The sequence below is a fragment of the Ambystoma mexicanum genome, chromosome 6q (genome assembly GCF_040938575.1).
Source record: "Ambystoma mexicanum isolate Mex_15411 chromosome 6q, UKY_AmexF1_1, whole genome shotgun sequence".
In the NCBI taxonomy this organism is placed as follows: Eukaryota; Metazoa; Chordata; class Amphibia; order Caudata; family Ambystomatidae; genus Ambystoma; species Ambystoma mexicanum.
The window spans coordinates 1491173629-1491186022 of record NC_090937.1 but is presented as its reverse complement, the minus strand read 5'-3'; positions in this window follow the sequence as shown (position 1 = coordinate 1491186022).

Genomic DNA, 12394 nt, shown 5'->3' with positions numbered 1-12394 from the left:
GTGCGCAGTTGGCTCGGCTTGGGAGCTTACGTGGGCTGCGTGAGGGGTTTAGGCAAATAGTCTGGTTTTGATGTCTTTGTGAAACGTGAGGTGTGATGGTTCGGATCTGAGGGTGAGTGGGAGGTAGTTTCATTGCTTAACAGCAATGAAAGGGAAGGTTGCACACCCTCCTCTGGCCTGTTTATCTATGGGTACCGGTAGCAGCTTGGTGCAGGGTGTTCATGTTGGTCTGGTGGTGGGAGATATGTAAACTCTCTGAGAAAGGTAGGGCGGGTTGTGAGATGGATGCATTTGTGGGTGAGGGCTATATCTTTGCTTCAGCAAATAAACTCTAAACTAAAAAGCATCTTATTTTTACTATGATAAGGAAAAGCCAATGCAGATGTTTATGTTACTCATGCACTCTATGACCACACTGTGATGAACACGTCAATGGCACTTTGATTTCATGTGCCAACTCAGCATAATGTTTTCATTTAGGTACCACAAGATTGTGTGTGCATTAACAAAATGTACATTAGTCAAATGTCCTTGCCGTTATGCTTTTTTCTGTTTCCATTCTATTTATTTCACTTATTTAATGAATTCATTCAGACCTAAACTTACATTCCAGAGCTAATGTTAAATATATGATTCTGAAATAATAAAAAATCTGTAATGTTCACAATATCAGAACAAGATTAAAGAGCATAACCTGATGGAACATCTTTTGTGGATTGTCACAAGAATTCTAGCACCTGCAGTTGGATTTTCTTGGAGCAGTTTGTAAACACAGACGCTTTGTGTTGTGTATTGTGTAGCAGCAATATGACCTCTGTTAATAAAAGTCCAAGTTAGCGGTAAGCAGACAATTTTCCCAGCAGGTGTGGTCAATCAGAATCGCTCCGAATTCTGCCTCCAAAAACCGATTTCAAGGAGTCCTGCATGTTTCTTCTCAGAGGATAATCTAGGAACTGAGGGTGAATGATTCTCCATAATGCCCAGCAGTATGGCAGGTCAGAGTGGATTAAACGTTATGGCCAATTAAATGGCTGAAACACAGTACATTGCTCACCGATTAGAGTCTGTGATTCACTTTTGTGGACTGGCTCTCCTACATTGTCCTCATCCGCTGATTCATAGGAACCTTCTGACCTCTATGAACTGGTCGAACAGCTTTTTCTCTGCCCATTCAGCTACACTGAAAGGACTTAATTGTGACAAGCTCCCAGGGATTATATTATGTGATTCTGTTCTGTGATTTGGTATATGGCACTGGGCAGTAACTAATGTTAACTTAATTTTCATAGATAATGTTGGACATAGACGGTTTTAATCGGACGTGAGAGTAGGATGATGTAATTAACAAGTGCCATAGATGTATGGACTAGAAATAAGAAAGACATTACACCGGATAAACTCTTACCACTACTTCTCCCCCTTCTTAACAACTCTGCCACCTCTGATCCCACAGTCCTAGTGGACATTTACAACCAGGCAATACTTAAAACCTTGGACACCATCGCCCCCCTAAAATTACGGAAATCCAAACCACAACACCACCTGAATACCTGGTTCACGCCGCATCTTAGAGAATTACGGAAAACTAAGAGGACTGCAGAACCACACTAGCTACAAAGAGGCCATCATACTCGCTAAAAAAGACACGTATAACTAAAGGATTGTTCAAGCGGTATCTAACACAAAAGAATTGTTCAAGATTCTAAAAGAATTAGAATCCTCTATTTCCCCCATTGATAAATGCATCACAGATGCACTATAATGCGGTAACATTCAGAAAGCACTATTAGATAAAATAGCCCGATTACAAACTAAAATGAATGCAAAAAGAGACCTGTTACTATCTGACCCTGAGTACAAACAATTCCCCAACAAATTACCTACCTCTGAGCCAACGTGCAAACCTTTTAGTTTCTCACCTCTCTCAATTTTGAAAGTAGAAAACATCATTAGAAAACTCAAACCATCTAACTGCCAAGGTGATGCCTGCCCTGCTCCGATCATCAAAGCAGCAGCACACGACCTGCCACCATTTATCACCAACTTTATCAATGCCTCCATAAAAACAGGAGTAGTGCCAGATAACTTAAAAGATGCGTGGGTCATCCCACTAATCAAAAAACCTACTCTTGACCCAGCCAACCCTGCCAATTACAGGCCGATAACAACTGTACCCTTCTTATTAAAAATACTAGATAGAGCAGCCTATCTGCAAATACAGGCTTATCTTTAAACAAACAATCTTCTGGGGCTAAGCCAGACCTAGACACGGCATGGAAACCGCCTTAATAGATCTCACTACCCAGATCCAAATCTTAAAAGACAATGGCAAACTAGCACTCCTCTTACTGCTTGACCTGTCAGCAGCTTTTGATTTGGTCAACCACCAAACACTCTGCCATCATCTGAAATCGGCAGCACACTTCTCCGATGCAGCCACTACCTGGATCAGCTCCTTCTTGGCGAACAGAACTATGAGGGTCTTCTCGCCCACTGACTCGGCCGAACCTTCATCGGTACCCTGTGGGGTCCCGCAAGGCTCTTGTGTGTCCCCAACGCTATACAATGTATTCACGAAGCCCCTCTTCGATATCGTTGACTATCTGGGTGTCACATACACCAACTATGCGGATGACACCCAGATACTCATTCCTATCTCTGGTGACTATGCAACCGACAGCAAAACCCTTAACAAAATCTATGCAATAATGCAAGCGTGGAAGGCACACCATGGACTTTGTCTCAATGACGAAAAACTGAGTTGCTCATCTTTGGTACTCATGCCAAACTAAAAAAACTAAACTCTGACTTCAAATCATTTATCATAGATGGTAACCCCATCACAGTGTCAAACAATATTAAAACCCTTGGTATCTACCTAGATGTCACCTTATCCTTTACCAAACAAACGAATGCAGTAGCATCATCAGCCGCCTACACTTGCAATCTTATCACTGCATGTAGGCCGTTTATCTCCACACCCAACTGCATCACACTCTCCAGAACGTTAGTTTTGTCCAAAGTAGACTACTGCAGTGCCCTCTTCTTAGGCACTAGCCACAAAAATGTCCACAATCTACAAGTAATCCAAAACAATGCCATCAGGGCAGCCCTCAACATCCCCAAGAAATCACATATTTCTGAGACCAGACGTAATCTGCACTGGCTCCCCATAGAGCACAGAATATCCCTCAAAACCCTTGCCCTAACGCACAAAGCTAGGGCTAACCTTGCACCTACCTACATCTCTAACCAACTCACCCCACACACATCTTCAAGACCTCATAGAACAGCGCAAGCAAACACTATGTCCATACCAAGATTCAAACTCCAGAACTCGTGAGGGACTAGCTTCCCGGTACAAGCTTCTAAGTTATGGAACACACTCCCTGCTCTCCTCAGGTCAGAAACATCCTTCAACCTATTCAAACGCAATACCAAGCGTTGGATTCATGACTTGGACACAACGACAGTATAACACCCTACAGCCCAGACTCATCGCCTACCCATTGTACATATTGTAATTAATATGTCAGAATATTATATAATATACTACTACCTGCTTCTTCACTGCCCAATATATGTAAACTATATGTAAAATGCATATATGGATGTATGTACCTGCAGCCCATATTAACTATCTGTAACAGCAACCATTGTAATGTATGCCAATCATATGCGATTGTAACTTGATTACCTGTAACTTGTACTATAACCTATGTGCCCGTATGCCCCTGGGCCCGGTCGCGCTTTATAAATAAACTAAATACAAATACAAATACAGAGATAAGCAGGAAATGAGGGAGCGGTGTGTGCAGATAAGGTGAATATCAGTTTTACTGGTGTTAAGGCACAGAACATTGGTGACACATCACTCCTGGATAGCGGACAGACAGTATGAGATCAGAGAAGGAAAATAAGTGGAGGAAGGGAGCCTGAAAAGGAGCTGAGTGTCATCTGCATAGCACTGAATGTTGCGGCAGACAGCAGCAATGTGGTGGGCAAGAAGTGCCAAGTATTGGTTGAACAGCCAGGAAGAGAGGTTAGACCACTGGGGAACACCACAAGTAGAGATAGAGATAGAGGAGAGGAAGGACCCAAGTTGGACCTGGGAGGGTCGATTGGAGAGGAAAGAGGTCAGCCAAGCCAGGGCCTAATCGGTGATACCCAGGTTATCACAGAGACGGTTGATTGAAAGTGTGATTTTTTTATTATTTTTTATTTTATCAGGTCATTTGGTTTACAAATCAAAAACCTTTAACCCTTCACTACATTAAAAAAAAAAAGTTTTATCACCGAACTAGTGTCCAGATTTAGAACTAGACATCAACATTTTGCCAAGTCCTATACACCATTAGCTTCCTACCCAAAGCCTTGATACAATCCGAGTTGAATGTTCTTAACCAATGTTCTTAGTTTAATTTGGTCTGCTTGAGCCTTCGTAAAAGTTCCTTCCTGTAAAAAACCATCAAGTTTCTTAAGGATGGCAATTACCAGTTTTACGAGGGCTATGTTGATGCAAATTTTCTCACCCTCAATCAGAATTCGCCACCAATCGTCTGCACTTCTGGAGGTATAATTTCTCAAGATGGACCCCAGGCAGTGCTCACGTTCGTTCCTCAGACCAATGCAACTTAAGGTAAGATGTTTCAAGGACTCTGTCGCCCCACAGTCATTGCAAAATATGCACCCAGAATCACTGCTTAGAATGTTTCTCCTGTTGGCAATATATTAAATCTGAACCTCATATAAAGGGGCCTGAAAGTACCAGTTTGGAAATAGGTTCAAATAGCCAGGCAAATGATTAAGCTTTTGTGGATCAAAGTTCTAGTACTTCCGGTTGTGTTCCTTCGTCTCTATCCAGTCAGCAGTATACAGTTTTAGTTTTCTTCTGTCTGGATTTGTTAGTAAGTCCTCCTCTGTTTCATTTAGGTTCGCTAATGTTGCTTGGCATATTCCTTGCCATTCGGATAGAACAGCATCTGTCTGGTCTTTCATAGCTTTTTTCAAGATGCTGAAGCCCCCTGTTACCTCCTCCTCCAGGCAATTGCGGTAGAAGTAGATTGTTTTCCAGTGAGCTATGGCTTTTAATGAGGTCAAGGCCAGCTCTCTCTGTATGATTTGTATCAGAAGAGATTTAGGGAGCTGAAGCACCCTCTGCCAGAATAGGCCGTCCAGAATAGACCATGTTTGAACTGGTAAAAACATTGATGTTTTGGCTCCATAGAATGTATAGGGACCACTTTCATTCTGTAAAATTTCACCAACGGTATTAGAGTAAATCGGCAATACCTCTTCAGTAAGATTTTCCCTTGCGAGGCTAAGTTGATTGCTTTTCGTCTTAGCCTCTCTATTCCCATGCTTTGCTTTTGGTGTTATTAATGCAAATACCAAGATAGATGAAAGAGTTAACTTCCAAAAAATGTTTGCCTTTTAGCAACCATCCATTCTTGCTGTTTTTCCGTTTCTTCGCTCCCACACTTAGCCTTAGAATTCTTATTTTCTCTGGATTAATTATCAGGTTGTTGGCATCCACATAGGTCTGATTAATAAGAACAATATCGTATGCATACAACAGTCTCCCTATTGATGATCCGGACACCTTCGGGGGAAAGCAGCATGTAAATTCAAATACATCTATAGCATCTGATGTAAAGAGGTTAAAAAGTTCAGGTGCTAATGGGTAACCTTGTTTCAGGCCAGTTTTAATTGTTATTTGGTCTGAAAATGTCCCCATTTTGTCCATCTTTACTCTGATGACTGTATCCGAGTATAGATAGCTTGAGGGCACTCCCATGTCTCGAGTTTCTTCCATAGCTTAGATCTTCTAATCGTGTCAAAAGCCTTTGACAGGTCGATAAAGGCAACATATATTGCCTGTGCTTTGTCCCTGGCCATCCTAGCTTCCAACAGATTGATCAGGAAAATGTTGATGGGGGTTCCTCTTCCCCTAACAAATCCTGACTGCCAGGGATCCCTGCGACCACTCGATACACTCCACAAGGTTAATGTCTTCAACAATGTGTTCGCAAAGACCTTCCCTGCAAAGTCCAAAAGGGCTATAGGTCTGTAGTTATACCGAATTTTTAGCCCATTTTTAAAAATGGGGACTAACACAGCTGTCTTCCAAGACACTGGAATCTTTTCACTGTGTAAAATGTACTTAAATAGCTGATGCAGGAAAAGTGCCCATTCAGATATGTTGCTCTTCAGTGTGACATTCGTCAGCCTGTCTGGACCTGGGGCTCTTGAATTTTTTAGGTTCTTTAGAATATATTCAATTGCCTCAATACTTATGTCAGGATCACCCCCCCTTTTTTGTCTCCAATGTCCTTCGCTTCGTTGGAATATGTTTTTTTTCTTGCAGCTGCCTATAGTACTCACACCATTGTAGTTGCACTTATGGGGTTTGTCAATAAAGACTCTTGAGGAATATCAATTTCATTGATAATCGCCCACATTTCTGATGTGTTTTTTGTCCGTATTTTGTCCAGCATCTACTCCGCGTCATGATTTAACAAGGTTTTGGTATCAGTTGTGGTATATCTGTTTCAAATTGTGGATCTCCTTGCTGTTGTCTGGAGACCAGTTCTTCTTTAGGCGGGTGATGAATTTCTTTAGTTTTTTTTTTCTTTTCCATATCAATCTGTCATATAGGAGGCGATAGGTCTTGGAGGGTGTTCTATTGCTGGTTTGTCCTTCTAATCTGAAGGCTTTAAATAGTGGTACGTAGTCAATTCTAAGGGTTTTGGTTGGTTTTGGAGGGACGTTATCAAGTCCCTCAAGTTGACATTTAGCCCTTGGATACTGTTTGGTCGCATCTTGAGTTTAGTTCCTCCTTGGTTAATCAGTATATCGTTCTCATAAATTATAATCTTGTTACTACTGATGTTCCTGCATGTAAGTTTCACAAGATTGTGGTTCTTGGCTGATGTTATTATCACCTCCAGCATCTGAATACTCTCTGACAGGTTAGTTGAGGTGCAGATATAATCCAATATCTCTTCCTATTGAACCCCCTTCCAAGTTGTCCTTGCAGGAGTGCCCCCTTGTTCTGTTCCATTTAGTATCGTACAGTCTCTTGACTGTAGCATTTCTCGCCACCTTGTTCACCGTTTTTCTTTTGTTGTTGCTGAAGACGAGTCGTGTTCTATGGCCTGGCTTCTGTTGTCCAAGCATGTACAGTTTAGATCGCTGACAATTATGCAGAGTGGGTCCGTCCACTTCTCTCGCTGTTCATCTAATAAAGTGGCTATTACCTTTTGGAAGGGCATCTTTAGAGGGAATCACGATGTTCTGATAAATGTTTATCAAAATCAGAACTCTAGGGCTAGCCACTACAGATTTTTCCACTTGTATGACCACCATCTGGATAAATGAGGACGGATTCCTCGTCTCCGTCACTGCCCAGTTTAAGTCATTTTTGATGGCCACTACTAGCCCTGACATGGGCCTACCCCTGACTCCTTTTGTTGCCAGATTTAAAAGCACACAATATCCTTCCAGTGATAGAGGTTCCATCAGCCAAGTTTCTTGGAGGCATAGAACTTTCTGATTCTCCTTTTGTTGATCCCCTGTGGTAAGAAGATGGCCAAATCCTCTTGTATTCCAGCTAACAAGAGACCATAGGCCTATATATTCGCAGGGTAATTCATAGAATTTCACAGAAAAGTGTCGCAAGCGGCTGGCACAGAGTGTCCGCGTGCGATTGTCTGCGCCAGGCACGTGCGCTAAAACCGATTTCCGCGCACAGCGTATTCATGGATTTTAGGCTCCCAAACCAGCCGTGGCGCAGAGTATCGCAGCGACCCTGCAGCAGCGCCAGTAACGCCCCCAAGAACGCCCTCGCGCAAGGAAAAGCCATCAAAATCGCTAAATCATCGCAAAGGGCTGCGCTAACCCTGGACCAGTTTACAGGGCTGCCAAACAAGGAACGCAAAGCGGGTAACGTGCATATCAGGGGTACACGTGAAGTTATACACGCGATTAGCCAGGGTGCCAGGGTACGTGTATTTCAGGGGTGCGCGGGAAGTTCCACACGCGAATAGCCTGGGCGCGTGTATTTCAGGGGTGCGCGGGAAGTTCCACACGCGAATAGGCTGGGCGCGTGTATTTCAGGGGTGCGCGGGAAGTTCCACACGCGAATAGCCTGGGCGCGTGTATTTCAGGGGTGCGCGGGAAGTTCCACACGCGAATAGCCTGGGCGCGTGTATTTCAGGGGTGCGCGGGAAGTTCCACACGCGAATAGCCTGGGCGCGTGTATTTCAGGGGTGCGCGGGAAGTTCCACACGCGAATAGGCTGGGCGCGTGTATTTCAGGGGTGCGCGGGAAGTTCCACACGCGAATAGCCTGGGCGCGTGTATTTCAGGGGTGCGCGGGAAGTTCCACACGCGAATAGCCTGGGCGCGTGTATTTCAGGGGTGCGCGGGAAGTTTTACACGCGATTTCAGCAGGGTACGTGTATTTCAGGGGTGCGCGGGAAGTTCCACACGCGAATAGCCTGGGCGCGTGTATTTCAGGGGTGCGCAGGAAGTTTTACACGCGATTTCAGCAGGGTACGTGTATTTCAGGGGTGCGCGGGAAGTTCCACACGCGATTAGGCTGGGTGGGTCCTCACAGGTGTTCCCTGTACACCCTGGACGGCCCCTGCAGGCAGCCCACAAAACAGGGGACTACCATGCACACCTGCTCATGTCCCCCTGCACCCCCACCCCCAGCACTGTGGGGCACCCTCCACCAGGCCCCCACTCATGTCTCACACCACCCCCACCCCCCAGCAGTGCAGGGGCACCCTCCACCAGGCCCCCACTCATGTCTCACACCACCCCCACCCCCCAGCAGTGCAGGGGCACCCTCCACCAGGCCCCCACCCATGTCTCACACCACCGCCACCCCCCAGCAGTGCAGGGGCACCCTCTACCAGGCCCCCACTCATGTCTCCCACCACCCCAACCCCCCAGCATCCAGGGGCACCCTCCACCAGGCCCCCACTCATGTCTCCCACCACCCCCACCCCCAGCATACAGGGGCACCCTCCACCAGGCCCCCACTCATGTCTCCCTCCACCCCCTACACCCCAGCAGAGCAGGGGCACCCTCCACCAGGCCCCCACCCATGTCTCCCACCACCCCCACCCCCCAGCAGTGCAGGGGCCCCCTCCACCAGGCCCCCACCCATGTCTCCCACCACCCCCACCCCCCAGCAGTGCAGGGGCACCCTCCACCAGGCCCCCACCCATGTCTCCCACCACCCCCAACCCTCAGCATCCAGGGGCACCCTCCACCAGGCCCCCACTCATGTCTCCCACCACCCCCCAGCACTGTGGGGCACCTGCCAGCAGGCCCCCACCCATGTCCAACTCATGTCCCCCACCACCCCCACCCCCCAGCACTGTGGGGCACCTGCCAGCAGGCCCCCACCCATGTCCAACTCATGTCCCCCACCACCCCCACCCCCCAGCACTGTGGGGCACCTGCCAGCAGGCCCCCACCCATGTCCAACTCATGTCCCCCACCACCCCCACCCCCCAGCAGAGCAGGGGCACCCACCACCAGGCCCCCACCCATGTCTCCCAACACCCCCACCCCCCAGCAGTGCAGGGGCACCCTCCACCAGGCCCCCACTCATGTCTCCCTCCACCCCCACCCCCCAGCAGAGCAGGGGCACCCTCCACCAGGCCCCCACCCATGTCTCCCACCACCCCCACCCCCCAGCAGTGCAGGGGCACCCTCCACCAGGCCCCCACCCATGTCTCCCACCACCCCCACCCCCCAGCATCCAGGGGCACCCTCCACCAGGCCCCAACTCATGTCTCCCTCCACCCCAACCCCCCAGCAGAGCAGGGGCACCCTCCACCAGGCCCCCACCCATGTCTCCCACCACCCCCACCCCCCAGCACTGTGGGGCACCTGCCAGCAGGCCCCCACCCATGTCCAACTCATGTCCCCCACCACCCCCACCCCCCAGCACTATGGGGCACCCTCCACCAGGCCCCCACTCATGTCTCACACCACCCACACCCCCCAGCAGTGCAGGGGCACCCTCCACCAGGCCCCCACTCATGTCTCACACCACCCCCACCCCCCAGCAGTGCAGGGGCACCCTCCACCAGGCCCCCACCCATGTCTCACACCACCCCCACCCCTCAGCAGTGCAGGGGCACCCTCCACCAGGCCCCCACCCATGTCTCCCACCACCCCCACCCCCCAGCATCCAGGGGCACCCTCCACCAGGCCCCCACTCATGTCTCCCTCCACCCCCACCCCCCAGCAGAGCAGGGGCACCCTCCACCAGGCCTCCACCCATGTCTCCCACCACCCCCACCCCCCAGCATCCAGGGGCACCCTCCACCAGGCCCCCACTCATGTCTCCCTCCACCCCCACCCCCCAGCAGAGCAGGGGCACCCTCCACCAGGCCCCCACCCATGTCCAACTCATGTCCCCCACCACCCCCACCCCCCAGCACTGTGGGGCACCTGCCAGCAGGCCCCCACCCATGTCCAACTCATGTCCCCCACCACCCCCACCCCCCAGCACTGTGGGGCACCTGCCAGCAGGCCCTCGCCCATGTCCCATCCATGCCCCCCTGCACCTGGGTCCCAACAATCCCCAATCATGTCCGTAATGGCCATCCTCCGCTGCCAAAAGGCCCAACCAACTATCACATCCACCCACATATCAAAGGCAATTACATGTTACACACCCAATGTAAATAATGCAATTGAACACATGTCTATCACACACAATGGCTGCAAGTGCATGTTAAAACACCCAACATGACATGCATGAAAGCAATGAGATGATACGACAGATTGAAGGATGAAAATAAAAATGTATTGAAAATCAACTAGAATGGAAATGAAATTAGATAAACCACAAAGCAAAACAACAAAAAGAAGAAGAATATCCATGAAAAAAATCCAAGAAATCAAAAAATCCATAGAATAACTATTTACAAGACAATCCCGGGTCCATGAGCCCAACCAAATGAAACCTAACTATGTCAACAAACTAAAAACTGATCTATATACAAAAAAGTGGCGCATTGTCCAATCGCAACCAAATAAAAAAATATAAAATTTAAAGGAAACCTACCACTAACTATATAACTATATACAATGGCAGCGGGCAAGTCCTGCGGCTCACTCTGTGATGTTGCCGGCGGGACTCTGTCCTGGCCCCGAGGTCTCGCAGGGATAACCCCATGTTCACCTCAAACTCCCTGCGAGCTTCCTCGAGGCACTCAGCCCGCCTCAACGCCCGACGCATGGAGAACTCCGCCCTGACCATGGTGAGCCGCTCCTCTTCCGCCCGCTGCCGCTCCGCACCTATCCGCTGGACCAACTGCTCCCACACGGAAGACACTACCATCCCAGGGTTCTCCTGCCCTCCGGCCGATGCCTGCCCCTCTGATCTTGATGGCCCCGAGCCATGATGCCTCCCACGTCGAGCCTGCTGCTGCCTCCGACGCCACTGCCTCTGCCAGCACGACGGCATCCAGGATGATGGAAACCACCGACGCCGTCGTGCACGTGCCCTGCCCGATGATGCCGTCACATCCTCCATCTGCTGGGGTCCAGTTGCTGTGTTGTCCACCCCTGCTGGACCTCTGACTCCCGACTGTGGCAGGGATGGGATCCCCACCGAGCTGGCTGCATTGGTCAGGGCAGGTCCACAGGGGGCCCTGGTGGCATCTGAGCCGGAAGACGGCAAGGAGAACGACTGGCGTATAGTCTCCACAGAGGAGGAGAGGGCCGCCAGATTGGCCGACACATGCAGGAAACCCCCGAACATGGCCGATCCCAATTGGGCCACGTCGGCACGGTGCTCTTCGTGATGACGTGCATGCTCCTCCTGGGAAGCACGCACGGCATCACGAATCACAGCCGTGCGCATCGCGACCCCAATCAGGACCTTCTCCAGACGGCCAGGGGTCCCCTCGTCCGCAGGTGGAGGGGAGTCAGATGACATGGACATCCCCTCTACCTGCGGACGGGCCTGGGACGGGGCATCCCTGCTGGTGCAAGGTGGTGCACCCACAGGTTCAGGGACAGCGACATGCACAGGCCCCTCCACGGTGACCTGTGCTGCCTCCTGCCCCTGCCCCTGGACTGCACCACTTGCAACAGCAGGGATGCCCCCACCAGGCCCCATGTGCGCCTCAGTGGCGGCCTCCTCCTCCTCTGTGGAAACCACCAACCTGGATGGCTCCTCGCTGTCTACCGCCGTAGCAGGCCCCTGTGGGGGCTCACCCACCCCTTCCGCTGCAGCCGTGGGGGCATCCCCGCCGCCTTGCTCCACAGCGCCGTCTCCGCCCTCTCCTTCACTAGCCGCTACGTAGAGGGAGACATAGAACACAAGCATCAGGGTACTGTACAATGGTCCCCTAGACAGG